Raw genomic sequence first — 27,660 nt, 5'->3', positions numbered from 1 at the left:
CGATAAAAACAACTTACCTATATTTTAAATACGGTAAAATACAATTCTTATAGACGAATATAGTCGGAAAAATACTATAATATATTTCAGATATTCAAATATATAGAAAAATAGTACAAACACATTTAAATTTTACTTTTAATGCAACAAAATACAATTTCGATATTCAAATATTTAAAAATACTTATATAATGTACTAAGTTAGGTTAAACAGAACCTTTTGTAACAATTCCAATATGTAAATATAGGTATAAAAATACGATAAAAACAACTTACCTATATTTTAAATACGGTAAAATACAATTCTTATAGACGAATATAGTCGGAAAAATACTATAATATATTTCAGATATTCAAATATATAGAAAAATAGTACAAACACAACTAAATTTTACTTTTAATGCAACAAAATACAATTTCGATATTCAAATATTTAAAAATACTTATATAATGTACTAAGTTAGGTTAAACAGAACCTTTTTTAACAATTCCAATATGTAAATATAGGTATAAAAATACGATAAAAACAACTTACCTATATTTTAAATACGGTAAAATACAATTCTTATAAACGAATATAGTCGGAAAAATACTATAATATATTTCAGATATTCAAATATATAGAAAAATAGTACAAACACATCTAAATTCTACTTTTAATGCAACAAAATACAATTTCGATATTCAAATATTTAAAAATACTTATATAATGTACTAAGTTAGGTTAAACAGAACCTTTTGTAACAATTCCAATATGTAAATATAGGTATAAAAATACGATAAAAACAACTTACCTATATTTTAAATACGGTAAAATACAATTCTTATAGACGAATATAGTCGGAAAAATACTATAATATATTTCAGATATTCAAATATATAGAAAAATAGTACAAACACATCTAAATTTTACTTTTAATGCAACAAAATACAATTTCGATATTCAAATATTTAAAAATACTTATATAATGTACTAAGTTAGGTTAAACAGAACCTTTTTTAACAATTCCAATATGTAAATATAGGTATAAAAATACGATAAAAACAACTTACCTATATTTTAAATACGGTAAAATACAATTCTTATAGACGAATATAGTCGGAAAAATACTATAATATATTTCAGATATTCAAATATATAGAAAAATAGTACAAACACATCTAAATTCTACTTTTAATGCAACAAAATACAATTTCGATATTCAAATATTTAAAAATACTTATATAATGTACTAAGTTAGGTTAAACAGAACCTTTTGTAACAATTCCAATATGTAAATATAGGTATAAAAATACGATAAAAACAACTTACCTATATTTTAAATACGGTAAAATACAATTCTTATAGACGAATATAGTCGGAAAAATACTATAATATATTTCAGATATTCAAATATATAGAAAAATAGTACAAACACATCTAAATTTTACTTTTAATGCAACAAAATACAATTTCGATATTCAAATATTTAAAAATACTTATATAATGTACTAAGTTAGGTTAAACAGAACCTTTTTTAACAATTCCAATATGTAAATATAGGTATAAAAATACGATAAAAACAACTTACCTATATTTTAAATACGGTAAAATACAATTCTTATAGACGAATATAGTCGGAAAAATACTATAATATATTTCAGATATTCAAATATATAGAAAAATAGTACAAACACATCTAAATTCTACTTTTAATGCAACAAAATACAATTTCGATATTCAAATATTTAAAAATACTTATATAATGTACTAAGTTAGGTTAAACAGAACCTTTTGTAACAATTCCAATATGTAAATATAGGTATAAAAATACGATAAAAACAACTTACCTATATTTTAAATACGGTAAAATACAATTCTTATAGACGAATATAGTCGGAAAAATACTATAATATATTTCAGATATTCAAATATATAGAAAAATAGTACAAACACATCTAAATTTTACTTTTAATGCAACAAAATACAATTTCGATATTCAAATATTTAAAAATACTTATATAATGTACTAAGTTAGGTTAAACAGAACCTTTTTTAACAATTCCAATATGTAAATATAGGTATAAAAATACGATAAAAACAACTTACCTATATTTTAAATACGGTAAAATACAATTATTATAGACGAATATAGTCGGAAAAATACTATAATATATTTCAGATATTCAAATATATAGAAAAATAGTACAAACACATCTAAATTTTACTTTTAATGCAACAAAATACAATTTCGATATTCAAATATTTAAAAATACTTATATAATGTACTAAGTTAGGTTAAACAGAACCTTTTGTAACAATTCCAATATGTAAATATAGGTATAAAAATACGATAAAAACAACTTACCTATATTTTAAATACGGTAAAATACAATTCTTATAGACGAATATAGTCGGAAAATTACTATAATATATTTCAGATATTCAAATATATAGAAAAATAGTACAAACACATCTAAATTCTACTTTTAATGCAACAAAATACAATTTCGATATTCAAATATTTAAAAATACTTATATAATGTACTAAGTTAGGTTAAACAGAACCTTTTGTAACAATTCCAATATGTAAATATAGGTATAAAAATACGATAAAAACAACTTACCTATATTTTAAATACGGTAAAATACAATTCTTATAGACGAATATAGTCGGAAAAATACTATAATATATTTCAGATATTCAAATATATAGAAAAATAGTACAAACACATCTAAATTTTACTTTTAATGCAAGAAAATACAATTTCGATATTCAAATATTTAAAAATACTTATATAATGTACTAAGTAAGGTTAAACAGAACCTTTTTTAACAATTCCAATATGTAAATATAGGTATAAAAATACGATAAAAACAACTTACCTATATTTTAAATACGGTAAAATACAATTCTTATAGACGAATATAGTCGGAAAAATACTATAATATATTTCAGATATTCAAATATATAGAAAAATAGTACAAACACATCTAAATTTTACTTTTAATGCAACAAAATACAATTTCGATATTCAAATATTTAAAAATACTTATATAATGTACTAAGTTAGGTTAAACAGAACCTTTTGTAACAATTCCAATATGTAAATATAGGTATAAAAATACGATAAAAACAACTTACCTATATTTTAAATACGGTAAAATACAATTCTTATAGACGAATATAGTCGGAAAAATACTATAATATATTTCAGATATTCAAATATATAGAAAAATAGTACAAACACATCTAAATTCTACTTTTAATGCAACAAAATACAATTTCGATATTCAAATATTTAAAAATACTTATATAATGTACTAAGTTAGGTTAAACAGAACCTTTTGTAACAATTCCAATATGTAAATATAGGTATAAAAATACGATAAAAACAACTTACCTATATTTTAAATACGGTAAAATACAATTCTTATAGACGAATATAGTCGGAAAAATACTATAATATATTTCAGATATTCAAATATATAGAAAAATAGTACAAACACATCTAAATTCTACTTTTAATGCAACAAAATACAATTTCGATATTCAAATATTTAAAAATACTTATATAATGTACTAAGTTAGGTTAAACAGAACCTTTTGTAACAATTCCAATATGTAAATATAGGTATAAAAATACGATAAAAACAACTTACCTATATTTTAAATACGGTAAAATACAATTCTTATAGACGAATATAGTCGGAAAAATACTATAATATATTTCAGATATTCAAATATATAGAAAAATAGTACAAACACATCTAAATTTTACTTTTAATGCAACAAAATACAATTTCGATATTTAAATATTTAAAAATACTTATATAATGTACTAAGTTAGGTTAAACAGAACCTTTTTTAACAATTCCAATATGTAAATATAGGTATAAAAATACGATAAAAACAACTTACCTATATTTTAAATACGGTAAAATACAATTCTTATAGACGAATATAGTCGGAAAAATACTATAATATATTTCAGATATTCAAATATATAGAAAAATAGTACAAACACATCTAAATTCTACTTTTAATGCAACAAAATACAATTTCGATATTCAAATATTTAAAAATACTTATATAATGTACTAAGTTAGGTTAAACAGAACCTTTTGTAACAATTCCAATATGTAAATATAGGTATAAAAATACGATAAAAACAACTTACCTATATTTTAAATACGGTAAAATACAATTCTTATAGACGAATATAGTCGGAAAAATACTATAATATATTTCAGATATTCAAATATATAGAAAAATAGTACAAACACATCTAAATTCTACTTTTAATGCAACAAAATACAATTTCGATATTCAAATATTTAAAAATACTTATATAATGTACTAAGTTAGGTTAAACAGAACCTTTTTTAACAATTCCAATATGTATATATAGGTATAAAAATACGAAAAAAACAACTTACCTATATTTTAAATACGGTAAAATACAATTCTTATAGACGAATATAGTCGGAAAAATACTATAATATATTTCAGATATTCAAATATATAGAAAAATAGTACAAACACATCTAAATTCTACTTTTAATGCAACAAAATACAATTTCGATATTCAAATATTTAAAAATACTTATATAATGTACTAAGTTAGGTTAAACAGAACCTTTTGTAACAATTCCAATATGTAAATATAGGTATAAAAATACGATAAAAACAACTTACCTATATTTTAAATACGGTAAAATACAATTCTTATAGACGAATATAGTCGGAAAAATACTATAATATATTTCAGATATTCAAATATATAGAAAAATAGTACAAACACATCTAAATTCTACTTTTAATGCAACAAAATACAATTTCGATATTCAAATATTTAAAAATACTTATATAATGTACTAAGTGTGGTTAAACAGAACCTTTTGTAACAATTCCAATATGTAAATATAGGTATAAAAATACGATAAAAACAACTTACCTATATTTTAAATACGGTAAAATACAATTCTTATAGACGAATATAGTCGGAAAAATACTATAATATATTTCAGATATTCAAATATATAGAAAAATAGTACAAACACATCTAAATTTTACTTTTAATGCAACAAAATACAATTTCGATATTCAAATATTTAAAAATACTTATATAATGTACTAAGTTAGGTTAAACAGAACCTTTTTTAACAATTCCAATATGTAAATATAGGTATAAAAATACGATAAAAACAACTTACCTATATTTTAAATACGGTAAAATACAATTCTTATAGACGAATATAGTCGGAAAAATACTATAATATATTTCAGATATTCAAATATATAGAAAAATAGTACAAACACATCTAAATTCTACTTTTAATGCAACAAAATACAATTTCGATATTCAAATATTTAAAAATACTTATATTATGTACTAAGTTAGGTTAAACAGAACCTTTTTTAACAATTCCAATATGTAAATATAGGTATAAAAATACGATAAAAACAACTTACCTATATTTTAAATACGGTAAAATACAATTCTTATAGACGTATATAGTCGGAAAAATACTATAATATATTTCAGATATTCAAATATATAGAAAAATAGTACAAACACATCTAAATTCTACTTTTAATGCAACAAAATACAATTTCGATATTCAAATATTTAAAAATACTTATATTATGTACTAAGTTAGGTTAAACAGAACCTTTTGTAACAATTCCAATATGTAAATATAGGTATAAAAATACGATAAAAACAACTTACCTATATTTTAAATACGGTAAAATACAATTCTTATAGACGAATATAGTCGGAAAAATACTATAATATATTTCAGATATTCAAATATATAGAAAAATAGTACAAACACATCTAAATTTTACTTTTAATGCAACAAAATACAATTTCGATATTCAAATATTTAAAAATACTTATATAATGTACTAAGTTAGGTTAAACAGAACCTTTTTTAACAATTCCAATATGTAAATATAGGTATAAAAATACGATAAAAACAACTTACCTATATTTTAAATACGGTAAAATACAATTCTTATAGACGAATATAGTCGGAAAAATACTATAATATATTTCAGATATTCAAATATATAGAAAAATAGTACAAACACATCTAAATTCTACTTTTAATGCAACAAAATACAATTTCGATATTCAAATATTTAAAAATACTTATATAATGTACTAAGTTAGGTTAAACAGAACCTTTTGTAACAATTCCAATATGTAAATATAGGTATAAAAATACGATAAAAACAACTTACCTATATTTTAAATACGGTAAAATACAATTCTTATAGACGAATATAGTCGGAAAAATACTATAATATATTTCAGATATTCAAATATATAGAAAAATAGTACAAACACATCTAAATTCTACTTTTAATGCAACAAAATACAATTTCGATATTCAAATATTTAAAATTTTTTATATAATGTACTAAGTTAGGTTAAACAGAACCTTTTGTAACAATTCCAATATGTAAATATAGGTATAAAAATACGATAAAAACAACTTACCTATATTTTAAATACGGTAAAATACAATTCTTATAGACGAATATAGTCGGAAAAATACTATTATATATTTCAGATATTCAAATATATAGAAAAATAGTACAAACACATCTAAATTTTACTTTTAATGCAACAAAATACAATTTCGATATTCAAATATTTAAAAATACTTATATAATGTACTAAGTTAGGTTAAACAGAACCTTTTTTAACAATTCCAATATGTAAATATAGGTATAAAAATACGATAAAAACAACTTACCTATATTTTAAATACGGTAAAATACAATTCTTATAGACGAATATAGTCGGAAAAATACTATAATATATTTCAGATATTCAAATATATAGAAAAATAGTACAAACACATCTAAATTCTACTTTTAATGCAACAAAATACAATTTCGATATTCAAATATTTAAAAATACTTATATAATGTACTAAGTTAGGTTAAACAGAACCTTTTGTAACAATTCCAATATGTAAATATAGGTATAAAAATACGATAAAAACAACTTACCTATATTTTAAATACGGTAAAATACAATTCTTATAGACGAATATAGTCGGAAAAATACTATAATATATTTCAGATATTCAAATATATAGAAAAATAGTACAAACACATCTAAATTCTACTTTTAATGCAACAAAATACAATTTCGATATTCAAATATTTAAAAATACTTATATAATGTACTAAGTTAGGTTAAACAGAACCTTTTTTAACAATTCCAATATGTAAATATAGGTATAAAAATACGATAAAAACAACTTACCTATATTTTAAATACGGTAAAATACAATTCTTATAGACGAATATAGTCGGAAAAATACTATAATATATTTCAGATATTCAAATATATAGAAAAATAGTACAAACACATCTAAATTATACTTTTAATGCAACAAAATACAATTTCGATATTCAAATATTTAAAAATACTTATATAATGTACTAAGTTAGGTTAAACAGATCCTTTTTTAACAATTCCAATATGTAAATATAGGTATAAAAATACGATAAAAACAACTTACCTATATTTTAAATACGGTAAAATACAATTCTTATAGACGAATATAGTCGGAAAAATACTATAATATATTTCAGATATTCAAATATATAGAAAAATAGTACAAACACATCTAAATTCTACTTTTAATGCAACAAAATACAATTTCGATATTCAAATATTTAAAAATACTTATATAATGTACTAAGTTAGGTTAAACAGAACCTTTTTTAACAATTCCAATATGTAAATATAGGTATAAAAATACGATAAAAACAACTTACCTATATTTTAAATACGGTAAAATACAATTCTTATAGACGAATATAGTCGGAAAATACTATAATATATTTCAGATATTCAAATATATAGAAAAATAGTACAAACACATCTAAATTCTACTTTTAATGCAACAAAATACAATTTCGATATTCAAATATTTAAAAATACTTATATAATGTACTAAGTTAGGTTAAACAGAACCTTTTTTAACAATTCCAATATGTAAATATAGGTATAAAAATACGATAAAAACAACTTACCTATATTTTAAATACGGTAAAATACAATTCTTATAGACGAATATAGTCGGAAAAATACTATAATATATTTCAGATATTCAAATATATAGAAAAATAGTACAAACACATCTAAATTCTACTTTTAATGCAACAAAATACAATTTCGATATTCAAATATTTAAAAATACTTATATAATGTACTAAGTTAGGTTAAACAGAACCTTTTTTAACAATTCCAATATGTAAATATAAGTATAAAAATACGATAAAAACAACTTACCTATATTTTAAATACGGTAAAATACAATTCTTATAGACGAATATAGTCGGAAAAATACTATAATATATTTCAGATATTCAAATATATAGAAAAATAGTACAAACACATCTAAATTCTACTTTTAATGCAACAAAATACAATTTCGATATTCAAATATTTAAAAATACTTATATAATGTACTAAGTTAGGTTAAACAGAACCTTTTGTAACAATTCCAATATGTAAATATAGGTATAAAAATACGATAAAAACAACTTACCTATATTTTAAATACGGTAAAATACAATTCTTATAGACGAATATAGTCGGAAAAATACTATAATATATTTCAGATATTCAAATATATAGAAAAATAGTACAAACACATCTAAATTCTACTTTTAATGCAACAAAATACAATTTCGATATTCAAATATTTAAAAATACTTATATAATGTACTAAGTTAGGTTAAACAGAACCTTTTTTAACAATTCCAATATGTAAATATAGGTATAAAAATACGATAAAAACAACTTACCTATATTTTAAATACGGTAAAATACAATTCTTATAGACGAATATAGTCGGAAAAATACTATAATATATTTCAGATATTCAAATATATAGAAAAATAGTACAAACACATCTAAATTATACTTTTAATGCAACAAAATACAATTTCGATATTCAAATATTTAAAAATACTTATATAATGTACTAAGTTAGGTTAAACAGATCCTTTTTTAACAATTCCAATATGTAAATATAGGTATAAAAATACGATAAAAACAACTTACCTATATTTTAAATACGGTAAAATACAATTCTTATAGACGAATATAGTCGGAAAAATACTATAATATATTTCAGATATTCAAATATATAGAAAAATAGTACAAACACATCTAAATTCTACTTTTAATGCAACAAAATACAATTTCGATATTCAAATATTTAAAAATACTTATATAATGTACTAAGTTAGGTTAAACAGAACCTTTTTTAACAATTCCAATATGTAAATATAGGTATAAAAATACGATAAAAACAACTTACCTATATTTTAAATACGGTAAAATACAATTCTTATAGACGAATATAGTCGGAAAAATACTATAATATATTTCAGATATTCAAATATATAGAAAAATAGTACAAACACATCTAAATTCTACTTTTAATGCAACAAAATACAATTTCGATATTCAAATATTTAAAAATACTTATATAATGTACTAAGTTAGGTTAAACAGAACCTTTTTTAACAATTCCAATATGTAAATATAGGTATAAAAATACGATAAAAACAACTTACCTATATTTTAAATACGGTAAAATACAATTCTTATAGACGAATATAGTCGGAAAAATACTATAATATATTTCAGATATTCAAATATATAGAAAAATAGTACAAACACATCTAAATTCTACTTTTAATGCAACAAAATACAATTTCGATATTCAAATATTTAAAAATACTTATATAATGTACTAAGTTAGGTTAAACAGAACCTTTTTTAACAATTCCAATATGTAAATATAGGTATAAAAATACGATAAAAACAACTTACCTATATTTTAAATACGGTAAAATACAATTCTTATAGACGAATATAGTCGGAAAAATACTATAATATATTTCAGATATTCAAATATATAGAAAAATAGTACAAACACATCTAAATTCTACTTTTAATGCAACAAAATACAATTTCGATATTCAAATATTTAAAAATACTTATATAATGTACTAAGTTAGGTTAAACAGAACCTTTTTTAACAATTCCAATATGTAAATATAAGTATAAAAATACGATAAAAACAACTTACCTATATTTTAAATACGGTAAAATACAATTCTTATAGACGAATATAGTCGGAAAAATACTATAATATATTTCAGATATTCAAATATATAGAAAAATAGTACAAACACATCTAAATTCTACTTTTAATGCAACAAAATACAATTTCGATATTCAAATATTTAAAAATACTTATATAATGTACTAAGTTAGGTTAAACAGAACCTTTTTTAACAATTCCAATATGTAAATATAGGTATAAAAATACGATAAAAACAACTTACCTATATTTTAAATACGGTAAAATACAATTCTTATAGACGAATATAGTCGGAAAAATACTATAATATATTTCAGATATTCAAATATATAGAAAAATAGTACAAACACATCTAAATTCTACTTTTAATGCAACAAAAAACAATTTCGATATTCAAATATTTAAAAATACTTATATAATGTACTAAGTTAGGTTAAACAGAACCTTTTTTAACAATTCCAATATGTAAATATAGGTATAAAAATACGATAAAAACAACTTACCTATATTTTAAATACGGTAAAATACAATTCTTATAGACGAATATAGTCGGAAAAATACTATAATATATTTCAGATATTCAAATATATAGAAAAATAGTACAAACACATCTAAATTCTACTTTTAATGCAACAAAATACAATTTCGATATTCAAATATTTAAAAATACTTATATAATGTACTAAGTTAGGTTAAACAGAACCTTTTGTAACAATTCCAATATGTAAATATAGGTATAAAAATACGATAAAAACAACTTACCTATATTTTAAATACGGTAAAATACAATTCTTATAGACGAATATAGTCGGAAAAATACTATAATATATTTCAGATATTCAAATATATAGAAAAATAGTACAAACACATCTAAATTCTACTTTTAATGCAACAAAATACAATTTCGATATTCAAATATTTAAAAATACTTATATAATGTACTAAGTTAGGTTAAACAGAACCTTTTGTAACAATTCCAATATGTAAATATAGGTATAAAAATACGATAAAAACAACTTACCTATATTTTAAATACGGTAAAATACAATTCTTATAGACGAATATAGTCGGAAAAATACTATAATATATTTCAGATATTCAAATATATAGAAAAATAGTACAAACACATCTAAATTCTACTTTTAATGCAACAAAATACAATTTTGATATTCAAATATTTAAAAATACTTATATAATGTACTAAGTTAGGTTAAACAGAACCTTTTTTAACAATTCCAATATGTAAATATAGGTATAAAAATACGATAAAAACAACTTACCTATATTTTAAATACGGTAAAATACAATTCTTATAGACGAATATAGTCGGAAAAATACTATAATATATTTCAGATATTCAAATATATAGAAAAATAGTACAAACACATCTAAATTCTACTTTTAATGCAACAAAATACAATTTCGATATTCAAATATTTAAAAATACTTATATAATGTACTAAGTTAGGTTAAACAGAACCTTTTTTAACAATTCCAATATGTAAATATAGGTATAAAAATACGATAAAAACAACTTACCTATATTTTAAATACGGTAAAATACAATTCTTATAGACGAATATAGTCGGAAAAATACTATAATATATTTCAGATATTCAAATATATAGAAAAATAGTACAAACACATCTAAATTCTACTTTTAATGCAACAAAATACAATTTCGATATTCAAATATTTAAAAATACTTATATAATGTACTAAGTTAGGTTAAACAGAACCTTTTTTAACAATTCCAATATGTAAATATAAGTATAAAAATACGATAAAAACAACTTACCTATATTTTAAATACGGTAAAATACAATTCTTATAGACGAATATAGTCGGAAAAATACTATAATATATTTCAGATATTCAAATATATAGAAAAATAGTACAAACACATCTAAATTCTACTTTTAATGCAACAAAATACAATTTCGATATTCAAATATTTAAAAATACTTATATAATGTACTAAGTTAGGTTAAACAGAACCTTTTTTAACAATTCCAATATGTAAATATAGGTATAAAAATACGATAAAAACAACTTACCTATATTTTAAATACGGTAAAATACAATTCTTATAGACGAATATAGTCGGAAAAATACTATAATATATTTCAGATATTCAAATATATAGAAAAATAGTACAAACACATCTAAATTCTACTTTTAATGCAACAAAAAACAATTTCGATATTCAAATATTTAAAAATACTTATATAATGTACTAAGTTAGGTTAAACAGAACCTTTTTTAACAATTCCAATATGTAAATATAGGTATAAAAATACGATAAAAACAACTTACCTATATTTTAAATACGGTAAAATACAATTCTTATAGACGAATATAGTCGGAAAAATACTATAATATATTTCAGATATTCAAATAATTAGAAAAATAGTACAAACACATCTAAATTCTACTTTTAATGCAACAAAATACAATTTCGATATTCAAATATTTAAAAATACTTATATAATGTACTAAGTTAGGTTAAACAGAACCTTTTGTAACAATTCCAATATGTAAATATAGGTATAAAAATACGATAAAAACAACTTACCTATATTTTAAATACGGTAAAATACAATTCTTATAGACGAATATAGTCGGAAAAATACTATAATATATTTCAGATATTCAAATATATAGAAAAATAGTACAAACACATCTAAATTCTACTTTTAATGCAACAAAATACAATTTCGATATTCAAATATTTAAAAATACTTATATAATGTACTAAGTTAGGTTAAACAGAACCTTTTGTAACAATTCCAATATGTAAATATAGGTATAAAAATACGATAAAAACAACTTACCTATATTTTAAATACGGTAAAATACAATTCTTATAGACGAATATAGTCGGAAAAATACTATAATATATTTCAGATATTTAAATATATAGAAAAATAGTACAAACACATCCTTTTAAAGCAACAAAATACAATTCCGATATTCAAATATTTAAAAATACTTAATTAATGTACTAAGTTATGTTTAAAAGTACCTTTTGTAACAATTCCAATATGTAAATGCAGGGAAAAAAACGATAAAAACAACTTACCTATATTTTAAATACGGTAAAATACAATTTTTATAGACGAATATAATCGGAAAATACTATATATTTCAGACATTCAAATATATAGACAAATAGTACAAACACATCTAAATTCTACTTTTAATGCAACAAAATACAATTCCGATATTCAAATATTTAAAAATACTTAATTAATGTACTAAGTTAGGTTAAACAGAACCTTTTGTAACAATTCCAATATGTAAATATAGGTTTAAAAATACGATAAAAACAACTTACCTATATTTTAAATACGGTAAAATACAATTCTTATAGACGAATATAGTCGGAAAAATACTATAATATATTTCAGATAGTCAAATACATAGAAAAATAGTACAAACACATCTAAATTCTATTTTTAATGCAACAAAATACAATTCCGATATTCAAATATTTAAAAATACCTAATTAATGTACTAAGTTACGTTTAAAAGAACCATTTGTAACAATTCCAATATGTAAATGCAGGGAAAAAAACGACAAAAACAACTTACCTATATTTTAAATACGGTAAAATACAATTTTTATAGACGAATATAATCGGAAAATACTATAATATATTTCAGATATTCAAATATATAGACAAATAGTACAAACACATCTAAATTCTACTTTTAATGCAACAAAATACAATTCCGATATTCAAATATTTAAAAATACTTAATTAATGTACTAAGTTAGGTTAAACATAACCTTTTGTAACAATTCCAATATGTAAATATAGGTATAAAAATACGATAAAAACAACTTACCTATATTTTAAATACGGTAAAATACAATTCTTATAGACGAATATAGTCGGAAAAATACTATAATATATTTCAGATATTCAAATATATAGAAAAATAGTACAAACACATCTAAATTTTACTTTTAATGCAACAAAATACAATTCCGATATTCAAATATTTAAAAATACTTAATTAATGTACTAAGTTAGGTTAAACAGAACCTTTTGTAACAATTTCAATATGTAAATATAGGTATAAAAAAACGATAAAATTAACTTACCTATATTTTAAAAACGGTAAAATACAATTCTTATAGACGAATATAGTCGGAAAAATACTATAATATATTTCAGATATTCAAATATATAGACAAATAGTACAAACACATCTAAATTCTACTTTTAATGCAACAAAATACAATTCCGATATTCAAATATTTAAAAATACTTATATAATGTACTAAGTTAGGTTAAACAGAACCTTTTGTAACAATTCCAATATGTAAATATAGGTATAAAAATACGATAAACACAACTTACCTATATTTTAAATAAGGTAAAATACAATCTTATAGACGAATATAGTCGGAAAAATACCATAATTTATTTCAGATATTCAAATATATAGAAAAATAGTACAAACACATCTAAATTCTACTTTTAATGCAACAAAATACAATTCCGATATTCAAATGTTTAAAAATACTTAATTAATGTACTAAGTTAGGTTGAACAGATACTTTTGTAACAATTCCAATATGTAAATATAGGTATAAAAATACGATAAAAACAACTTACCTATATTTTAAATACGGTAAAATACAATTCTTATAGACGAATATAGTCGGAAAAATACTATAATATATTTCAGATAGTCAAATATATAGAAAAATAGTACAAACACATCTAAATTCTACTTTTAATGCAACAAAATACAATTCCGATATTCAAATATTTAAAAATACTTAATTAATGTACTAAGTTACGTTTAAAAGAAAATTTTGTAACAATTCCAATATATTAATATAGGTATAAAAATACGATAAAAACAACTTACCTATATTTTAAATACGGTAAAATACAATTCTTAAAGACGAATATAGTCGGAAAAATACCATAATATATTTCAGATATTCAAATATATAGGAAAATAGTACAAACACATCTAAATTCTACTTTTAATGCAACATAATACAATTACGATATTCAAATATTTAAAAATACTTAATTAATGTACTAAGTTAGGTTAAACAGAACCTTTTGTAACAATTCCAATATGTAAATATAGGTATAAAAATACGATAAAAACAACTTACCTATATTTTAAATACGGTAAAATACAATTCTTATAGACGAATATAATCGGAAAAATACTATAATATATTTCAGATATTCAAATATATAGAAAAATAGTACAAACACATCCTTTTAAAGCAACAAAATACAATTCCGATATTCAAATATTTAAAAATACTTAATTAATGTACTAAGTTATGTTTAAAAGTACCTTTTGTAACAATTCCAATATGTAAATGCAGGGGAAAAAAACGATAAAAACAACTTACCTATATTTTAAATACGGTAAAATACAATTTTTATAGACGAATATAATCGGAAAATACTATATATTTCAGACATTCAAATATATAGACAAATAGTACAAACACATCTAAATTCTACTTTTAATGCAACAAAATACAATTCCGATATTCAAATATTTAAAAATACTTAATTAATGTACTAAGTTAGGTTAAACAGAACCTTTTGTAACAATTCCAATATGTAAATATAGGTTTAAAAATACGATAAAAACAACTTACCTATATTTTAAATACGGTAAAATACAATTCTTATAGACGAATATAGTCGGAAAAATACTATAATATATTTCAGATAGTCAAATACATAGAAAAAAGTACAAACACATCTAAATTCTATTTTTAATGCAACAAAATACAATTCCGATATTCAAATATTTAAAAATACCTAATTAATGTACTAAGTTACGTTTAAAAGAACCATTTGTAACAATTCCAATATGTAAATGCAGGGAAAAAAACGACAAAAACAACTTACCTATATTTTAAATACGGTAAAATACAATTTTTATAGACGAATATAATCGGAAAATACTATAATATATTTCAGATATTCAAATATATAGACAAATAGTACAAACACATCTAAATTCTACTTTTAATGCAACAAAATACAATTCCGATATTCAAATATTTAAAAATACTTAATTAATGTACTAAGTTAGGTTAAACATAACCTTTTGTAACAATTCCAATATGTAAATATAGGTATAAAAATACGATAAAAACAACTTACCTATATTTTAAATACGGTAAAATACAATTCTTATAGACGAATATAGTCGGAAAAATACTATAATATATTTCAGATATTCAAATATATAGAAAAATAGTACAAACACATCTAAATTTTACTTTTAATGCAACAAAATACAATTCCGATATTCAAATATTTAAAAATACTTAATTAATGTACTAAGTTAGGTTAAACAGAACCTTTTGTAACAATTTCAATATGTAAATATAGGTATAAAAAAACGATAAAATTAACTTACCTATATTTTAAAAACGGTAAAATACAATTCTTATAGACGAATATAGTCGGAAAAATACTATAATATATTTCAGATATTCAAATATATAGACAAATAGTACAAACACATCTAAATTCTACTTTTAATGCAACAAAATACAATTCCGATATTCAAATATTTAAAAATACTTATATAATGTACTAAGTTAGGTTAAACAGAACCTTTTGTAACAATTCCAATATGTAAATATAGGTATAAAAATACGATAAACACAACTTACCTATATTTTAAATAAGGTAAAATACAATCTTATAGATGAATATAGTCGGAAAAATACCATAATTTATTTCAGATATTCAAATATATAGAAAAATAGTACAAACACATCTAAATTCTACTTTTAATGCAACAAAATACAATTCCGATATTCAAATGTTTAAAAATACTTAATTAATGTACTAAGTTAGGTTGAACAGATACTTTTGTAACAATTCCAATATGTAAATATAGGTATAAAAATACGATAAAAACAACTTACCTATATTTTAAATACGGTAAAATACAATTCTTATAGACGAATATAGTCGGAAAAATACTATAATATATTTCAGATAGTCAAATATATAGAAAAATAGTACAAACACATCTAAATTCTACTTTTAATGCAACAAAATACAATTCCGATATTCAAATATTTAAAAATACTTAATTAATGTACTAAGTTACGTTTAAAAGAAAATTTTGTAACAATTCCAATATATTAATATAGGTATAAAAATACGATAAAAACAACTTACCTATATTTTAAATACGGTAAAATACAATTCTTAAAGACGAATATAGTCGGAAAAATACCATAATATATTTCAGATATTCAAATATATAGAAAAATAGAACAAACACATCTAAATTCTACTTTTAATGCAACAAAATACAATTCCGATATTCAAATGTTTAAAAATACCTAATTAATGTACTAAGTTACGTTTAAAAGAACCTTTTGTAACAATTCCAATATGTAAATGTAGGGAAAAAAACGATAAAAACAACTTACCTATATTTTAAAAACGGTAAAATACAATTCTTATAGACGAATATAGTCGGAAAAATACTATAATATATTTCAGATATTCAAATATATAGAAAAATAGTACAAACACATCTAAATTCTACTTTTAATGCAACAAAATACAATTCCGATATTCAAATATTTAAAAATACTTATATAATGTACTAAGTTAGGTTAAACAGAACCTTTTGTAACAATTCCAATATGTAAATATAGGTATAAAAATACGATAAAAACAACTTACCTATATTTTAAATACGGTAAAATACAATTCTTATAGACGAATAAAGTCGGAAAAATACCATAATATATTTCAGATATTCAAATATATAGAAAAATAGTACAAACACATCTAAATTCTACTTTTAATGCAACAAAATACAATTCCGATATTCAAATATTTAAAAATACTTATATAATGTACTAAGTTAGGTTAAACAGAACCTTTTGTAACAATTCCAATATGTAAATATAGGTATAAAATACGATAAAAACAACTTACCTATATTTTAAATACGGTAAAATACAATTCTTATAGACGAATATAGTCGGAAAAATACCATAATATATTTCAGATATTCAAATTTATAGAAAAATAGTACAAACACATCTAAATTCTACTTTTAATGCAACAAAATACAATTCCGATATTCAAATGTTTAAAAATACCTAATTAATGTACTAAGTTACGTTTAAAAGAACCTTTTGTAACAATTACAATATGTAAATGTAGAGAAAAAAACTATAAAAACAACTTACCTATATTTTAAATACGGTAAAATACAATTCTTATAGATGAATATAGTCGGAAAAATACCATAATATATTTCAGATATTCAAATATATAGGAAAATAGTACAAACACATCTAAATTCTACTTTTAATGCAACAAAATACAATTACGATATTCAAATATTTAAAAATACTTAATTAATGTACTAAGTTAGGTTAAACAGAACCTTTTGTAACAATTCCAATATGTAAATATAGGTATAAAAATACGATAAAAACAACTTACCTATATTTTAAATACGGTAAAATACAATTCTTATAGACGAATATAATCGGAAAAATACTATAATATATTTCAGATATTCAAATATATAGAAAAATAGTACAAACACATCCTTTTAAAGCAACAAAATACAATTCCGATATTCAAATATTTTAAAATACTTAATTAATGTACTAAGTTATGTTTAAAAGTACCTTTTGTAACAATTCCAATATGTAAATGCAGGGGAAAAAACGATAAAAACAACTTACCTATATTTTAAATACGGTAAAATACAATTTTTATAGACGAATATAATCGGAAAATACTATAATATATTTCAGATATTCAAATATATAGACAAATAGTACAAACACATCTAAATTCTATTTTTAATGCAACAAAATACAATACCGATATTCAAATATTTAAAAATACTTAATTAATGTACTAAGTTAGGTTAAACAGAACCTTTTGTAACAGTTCCAATATGTAAATATAGGTATTAAAATACGATAAAAACAACTTACCTATATTTTAAATACGGTAAAATACAATTCTTATAGACGAATATAGTCGGAAAAATACCATAATATATTTCAGATATTCAAATATATAGAAAAATAGTACAAACACATCCTTTTAAAGCAACAAAATACAATTCCGATATTCAAATATTTAAAAATACTTAATTAATGTACTAAGTTACGTTTAAAAGAAAATTTTGTAACAATTCCAATATATTAATATAGGTATAAAAATACGATAAAAACAACTTACCTATATTTTAAATACGGTAAAATACAATTCTTATAGACGAATATAGTCGGAAAAATACTATAATATATTTCAGATATTCAAATATATAGAAAAATAGTACAAACACATCCTTTTAAAGCAACAAAATACAATTCCGATATTCAAATATTTTAAAATACTTAAATAATGTACTAAGTTATGTTTAAAAGTACCTTTTGTAACAATTCCAATATGTAAATGCAGGGAAAAAAACGATAAAAACAACTTACCTATATTTTAAATACGGTAAAATACAATTCTTATAGACGAATATAGTCGAAAAAATTCCATAATTTATTTCAGATATTCAAATATATAGAAAAATAGTACAAACACATCTAAATTCTACTTTTAATGCAACAAAATACAATTCCGATATTCAAATGTTTAAAAATACTTAATTAATGTACTAAGTTAGGTTAAACAGAACCTTTTGTAACAGTTCCAATATGTAAATATAGGTATTAAAATACGATAAAAACAACTTACCTATATTTTAAATACGGTAAAATACAATTCTTATAGACGAATATAGTCGGAAAAATACTATAATATATTTCAGATCGTCAAATACATAGAAAAATAGTACAAACACATCTAAATTCTATTTTTAATGCAACAAAATACAATTCCGATATTCAAATATTTAAAAATACCTAATTAATGTACTAAGTTACGTTTAAAAGAACCATTTGTAACAATTCCAATATGTAAATGCAGGGAAAAAACGATAAAAACAACTTACCTATATTTTAAATACGGTAAAATACAATTTTTATAGACGAATATAGTCGGAAAAATTCCATAATTTATTTCAGATATTCAAATATATAGAAAAATAGTACAAACACATCTAAATTCTACTTTTAATGCAACAAAATACAATTCCGATATTCAAATGTTTAAAAATACTTAATTAATGTACTAAGTTAGAATGAACAGATACTTTTGTAACAATTCCAATATGTAAATATAGGTATAAAAATACGATAAAAACAACTTACCTATATTTTAAATACGGTAAAATACAATTCTTATAGACGAATATAGTCGGAAAAATACTATAATATATTTCAGATAGTCAAATATATAGAAAAATAGTACAAACACATCTAAATTCTACTTTTAATGCAACAAAATACAATTCCGATATTCAAATATTTAAAAATACTTAATTAATGTACTAAGTTACGTTTAAAAGAAAATTTTGTAACAATTCCAATATATTAATATAGGTTTAAAAATACGATAAAAACAACTTACCTATATTTTAAATACGGTAAAATACAATTCTTAAAGACGAATATAGTCGGAAAAATACCATAATATATTTCAGATATTCAAATATATAGAAAAATAGAACAAACACATCTAAATTCTACTTTTAATGCAACAAAATACAATTCCGATATTCAAATGTTTAAAAATACCTATATAATGTACTAAGTTACGTTTAAAAGAACCTTTTGTAACAATTCCAATATGTAAATGTAGGGAAAAAAACGATAAAAACAACTTACCTATATTTTAAAAACGGTAAAATACAATTCTTATAGACGAATATAGTCGGAAAAATACTATAATATATTTCAGATATTCAAATATATAGAAAAATAGTACAAACACATCTAAATTCTACTTTTAATGCAACAAAATACAATTCCGATATTCAAATATTTAAAAATACTTAATTAATGTACTAATTTAGGTTAAACAGAACCTTTTGTAACAATTCCAATATGTAAATATAGGTATAAAAATACGATAAAAACAACTTACCTATATTTTAAATACGGTAAAATACAATTCTTATAGACGAATATAGTCGGAAAAATACCATAATATATTTCAGATATTCAAATATATAGAAAAATAGTACAAACACATCTAAATTCTACTTTTAATGCAACAAAATACAATTCCGATATTCAAATATTTAAAAATACTTATATAATGTACTAAGTTAGGTTAAACAGAACCTTTTGTAACAATTCCAATATGTAAATATAGGTATAAAATACGATAAAAACAACTTACCTATATTTTAAATACGGTAAAATACAATTCTTATAGACGAATATAGTCGGAAAAATACTATAATATATTTCAGATATTCAAATATATAGAAAAATAGTACAAACACATCTAAATTCTACTTTTAATGCAACAAAATACAATTCCGATATTCAAAGATTTAAAAATACTTAATTAATGTACTAAGTTAGGTTAAACAGAACCTTTTGTAACAATTTCAATATGTAAATATAGGTATAAAAAAACGATAAAATTAACTTACCTATATTTTAAAAACGGTAAAATACAATTCTTATAGACGAATATAGTCGGAAAAATACTATAATATATTTCAGATATTCAAATATATAGAAAAATAGTACAAACACATCTTAATTCTACTTTTAATGCAACAAAATACAATTCCGATATTCAAATGTTTAAAAATACTTAATTAATGTACTAAGTTAGGTTGAACAGAACCTTTTGTAACAATTCCAATATGTAAATATAGGTATAAAAATACGATAAAAACAACTTACCTATATTTTAAATACGGTAAAATACAATTCTTAAAGACGAATATAGTTGGAAAAATACCATAATATATTTCAGATATTCAAATATATAGAAAAATAGAACAAACACATCTTAATTCTACTTTTAATGCAACAAAATACAATTCCGATATTCAAATATTTAAAAATCCTTAATTAATGTACTAAGTTACGTTTAAAAGAAAATTTTGTAACAATTCCAATATATTAATATAGGTATAAAAATACGATAAAAACAACTTACCTATATTTTAAATACGGTAAAATACAATTCTTAAAGACGAATATAGTCGGAAAAATACTATAATATATTTCAGATATTCAAATATATAGAAAAATAGTACAAACACATCTAAATTCTACTTTTAATGCAACAAAATACAATTACGATATTCAAATATTTAAAAATACGTAATTAATGTACTAAGTTACGTTTAAAAGAAAATTTTGTAACAATTCCAATATATTAATATAGGTATAAAAATACGATAAAAACAACTTACCTATATTTTAAATACGGTAAAATACAATTCTTAAAGACGAATATAGTCGGAAAAATACTATAATATATTTCAGATATTCAAATATATAGAAAAATAGAACAAACACATCTAAATTCTACTTTTAATGCAACAAAATACAATTCCGATATTCAAATATTTAAAAATACTTAATTAATGTACTAAGTTAGGTTAAACAGAACCTTTTGTAACAATTCCAATATGTAAATATAGGTATAAAAAAACGATAAAAACAACTTACCTTTATTTTAAAAACGGTAAAATACAATTCTTATAGACGAATATAGTCGGAAAAATACTATAATATATTTCAGATATTCAAATATATAGAAAAATAGTACAAACACATCTAAATTCTACTTTTAATGCAACAAAATACAATTCCGATATTCAAATATTTAAAAATACTTATATAATGTACTAAGTTAGGTTAAACAGAACCTTTTGTAACAATTCCAATATCTAAATATAGGTATAAAAATACGATAAAAACAACTTACCTATATTTTAAATACGGTAAAATACAATTCTTATAGACGAATATAGTCGGAAAAATACCATAATATATTTCAGATATTCAAATATATAGAAAAATAGTACAAACACATCTAAATTCTACTTTTAATGCAACAAAATACAATTCCGATATTCAAATGTTTAAAAATACCTAATTAATGTACTAAGTTACGTTTAAAAGAACCTTTTGTAACAATTCCAATATGTAAATGTAGGGAAAAAAACGATAAAAACAACTTACCTATATTTTAAATTCGGTAAAATACAATTCTTATAGTTGAATATAGTCGGAAAAATACCATAATATATTTCAGATATTCAAATATATAGGAAAATAGTACAAACACATCTAAATTCTACTTTTAATGCAACATAATACAATTACGATATTCAAATATTTAAAAATACTTAATTAATGTACTAAGTTACGTTTAAAAGAAAATTTTGTAACAATTCCAATATATTAATATAGGTATAAAAATACGATAAAAACAACTTACCTATATTTTAAATACGGTAAAATACAATTCTTAAAGACGAATATAGTCGGAAAAATACTATAATATATTTCAGATATTCAAATATATAGAAAAATAGTACAAACACATGTAAATTCTACTTTTAATGCAACAAAATACAATTCCGATATTCAAATATTTAAAAATACTTATGTAATGTACTAAGTTAGGTTAAACAGAACCTTTTGTAACAATTCCAATATGTAAATATAGGTATAAAAATACGATAAAAACAACTTACCTATATTTTAAATACGGTAAAATACAATTCTTATAGACGAATATAGTCGGAAAAATACTATAATATATTTCAGATATTCAAATATATAGAAAAATAGTACAAACACATCTAAATTCTACTTTTAATGCAACAAAATACAATTCCGATATTCAAATATTTAAAAATACTTATATAATGTACTAATTTAGGTTAAACAGAACCTTTTGTAACAATTCCAATATGTAAATATAGGTATAAAAATACGATAAAAACAACTTACCTATATTTTAAATACGGTAAAATACAATTCTTATAGACGAATATAGTCGGAAAAATACCATAATATATTTCAGATATTCAAATATATAGAAAATAGTACAAACACATCTAAATTCTACTTTTAATGCAACAAAATACAATTCCGATATTCAAATATTTAAAAATACTTATATAATGTACTAAGTTAGGTTAAACAGAACCTTTTGTAACAATTCCAATATGTAAATATAGGTATAAAATACGATAAAAACAACTTACCTATATTTTAAATATGGTAAAATACAATTCTTATAGACGAATATAGTCGGAAAAATACTATAATATATTTCAGATATTCAAATATATAGAAAAATAGTACAAACACATCTAAATTCTACTTTTAATGCAACAAAATACAATTCCGATATTCAAAGATTTAAAAATACTTAATTAATGTACTAAGTTAGGTTAAACAGAACCTTTTGTAACAATTTCAATATGTAAATATAGGTATAAAAAACGATAAAATTAACTTACCTATATTTTAAAAACGGTAAAATACAATTCTTATAGACGAATATAGTCGGAAAAATACTATAATATATTTCAGATATTCAAATATATAAAAAATAGTACAAACACATCTAAATTCTACTTTTAATGCAACAAAATACAATTCCGATATTCAAATATTTAAGAATACTTATATAATGTACTAAGTTAGGTTAAACAGAACCTTTTGTAACAATTCCAATATGTAAATATAGGTATAAAAATACGATAAAAACAACTTACCTATATTTTAAATAAGGTAAAATACAATTCTTATAGACGAATATAGTCGGAAAAATACCATAATTTATTTCAGATATTCAAATATATAGAAAAATAGTACAAACACATCTTAATTCTACTTTTAATGCAACAAAATACAATTCCGATATTCAAATGTTTAAAAATACTAAATTAATGTACTAAGTTAGGTTGAACAGAACCTTTTGTAACAATTCCAATATGTAAATATAGGTATAAAAATACGATAAAAACAACTTACCTATATTTTAAATACGGTAAAATACAATTCTTAAAGACGAATATAGTTGGAAAAATACCATCATATATTTCAGATATTCAAATATATAGAAAAATAGAACAAACACATCTTAATTCTACTTTTAATGCAACAAAATACAATTCCGATATTCAAATATTTAAAAATCCTTAATTAATGTACTAAGTTACGTTTAAAAGAAAATTTTGTAACAATTCCAATATATTAATATAGGTATAAAAATACGATAAAAACAACTTACCTATATTTTAAATACGGTAAAATACAATTCTTAAAGACGAATATAGTCGGAAAAATACTATAATATATTTCAGATATTCAAATATATAGAAAAATAGTACAAACACATCTAAATTCTACTTTTAATGCAACAAAATACAATTCCGATATTCAAATATTTAAAAATACTTAATTAATGTACTAAGTTAGGTTAAACAGAACCTTTTGTAACAATTCCAATATGTAAATATAGGTATAAAAAAACGATAAAAACAACTTACCTTTATTTTAAAAACGGTAAAATACAATTCTTATAGACGAATATAGTCGGAAAAATACTATAATATATTTCAGATATTCAAATATATAGAAAAATAGTACAAACACATGTAAATTCTACTTTTAATGCAACAAAATACAATTCCGATATTCAAATATTTAAAAATACTTATATAATGTACTAAGTTAGGTTAAACAGAACCTTTTGTAACAATTCCAATATGTAAATATAGGTATAAAAATACGATAAAAACAACTTACCTATATTTTAAATACGGTAAAATACAATTCTTATAGACGAATATAGTCGGAAAAATACCATAATATATTTCAGATATTCAAATATATAGAAAAATAGTACAAACACATCTAAATTCTACTTTTAATGCAACAAAATACAATTTCGATATACAAATATTTAAAAATACTTATATAATGTACTAAGTTAGGTTAAACAGAACCTTTTTTAACAATTCCAATATGTAAATATAGGTATAAAAATACGATAAAAACAACTTACCTATATTTTAAATACGGTAAAATACAATTCTTAAAGACGAATATAGTCGGAAAAATACTATAATATATTTCAGATATTCAAATATATAGAAAAATAGTACAAACACATCTAAATTCTACTTTTAATGCAACAAAATACAATTCCGATATTCAAATATTTAAAAATACTTATATAATGTACTAAGTTAGGTTAAACAGAACCTTTTGTAACAATTCCAATATCTAAATATAGGTATAAAAATACGATAAAAACAACTTACCTATATTTTAAATACGGTAAAATACAATTCTTATAGACGAATATAGTCGGAAAAATACCATAATATATTTCAGATATTCAAATATATAGAAAAATAGTACAAACACATCTAAATTCTACTTTTAATGCAACAAAATACAATTCCGATATTCAAATGTTTAAAAATACCTAATTAATGTACTAAGTTACGTTTAAAAGAACCTTTTGTAACAATTCCAATATGTAAATGTAGGGAAAAAAACGATAAAAACAACTTACCTATATTTTAAATTCGGTAAAATACAATTCTTAGAGTTGAATATAGTCGGAAAAATACCATAATATATTTCAGATATTCAAATATATAGGAAAATAGTACAAACACATCTAAATTCTACTTTTAATGCAACATAATACAATTACGATATTCAAATATTTAAAAATACTTAATTAATGTACTAAGTTACGTTTAAAAGAAAATTTTGTAACAATTCCAATATATTAATATAGGTATAAAAATACGATAAAAACAACTTACCTATATTTTAAATACGGTAAAATACAATTCTTAAAGACGAATATAGTCGGAAAAATACTATAATATATTTCAGATATTCAAATATATAGAAAAATAGTACAAACACATGTAAATTCTACTTTTAATGCAACAAAATACAATTCCGATATTCAAATATTTAAAAATACTTATATAATGTACTAAGTTAGGTTAAACAGAACCTTTTGTAACAATTCCAATATGTAAATATAGGTATAAAAATACGATAAAAACAACTTACCTATATTTTAAATACGGTAAAATACAATTCTTATAGACGAATATAGTCGGAAAAATACTATAATATATTTCAGATATTCAAATATATAGAAAAATAGTACAAACACATCTAAATTCTACTTTTAATGCAACAAAATACAATTCCGATATTCAAATATTTAAAAATACTTATATAATGTACTAATTTAGGTTAAACAGAACCTTTTGTAACAATTCCAATATGTAAATATAGGTATAAAAATACGATAAAAACAACTTACCTATATTTTAAATACGGTAAAATACAATTCTTATAGACGAATATAGTCGGAAAAATACCATAATATATTTCAGATATTCAAATATATAGAAAAATAGTACAAACACATCTAAATTCTACTTTTAATGCAACAAAATACAATTCCGATATTCAAATATTTAAAAATACTTATATAATGTACTAAGTTAGGTTAAACAGAACCTTTTGTAACAATTCCAATATGTAAATATAGGTATAAAATACGATAAAAACAACTTACCTATATTTTAAATATGGTAAA

At 20.9% G+C, this 27,660-nt stretch overlaps 1 protein-coding gene across 1 annotated transcript in view; it reads left to right on the top strand.

Moving 5' to 3' along the window:
* Positions 1–27,660, top strand: part of LOC149933698 (scoloptoxin SSD14-like) — a 96,244-nt gene that overhangs the window by 36,810 nt on the left and 31,774 nt on the right. The gene's annotated exons all lie outside the window — the stretch shown is intronic.

Source organism: Leiobunum rupestre, chromosome 8 (genome assembly GCF_980474605.1).
Source record: "Leiobunum rupestre chromosome 8, qqLeiRupe1.1.hap1, whole genome shotgun sequence".
NCBI classification, from domain to species: Eukaryota; Metazoa; Arthropoda; class Arachnida; order Opiliones; family Sclerosomatidae; genus Leiobunum; species Leiobunum rupestre.
Note: the sequence above shows the minus strand (reverse complement) of the source record. Positions and strands in the feature narration are given on the sequence as shown.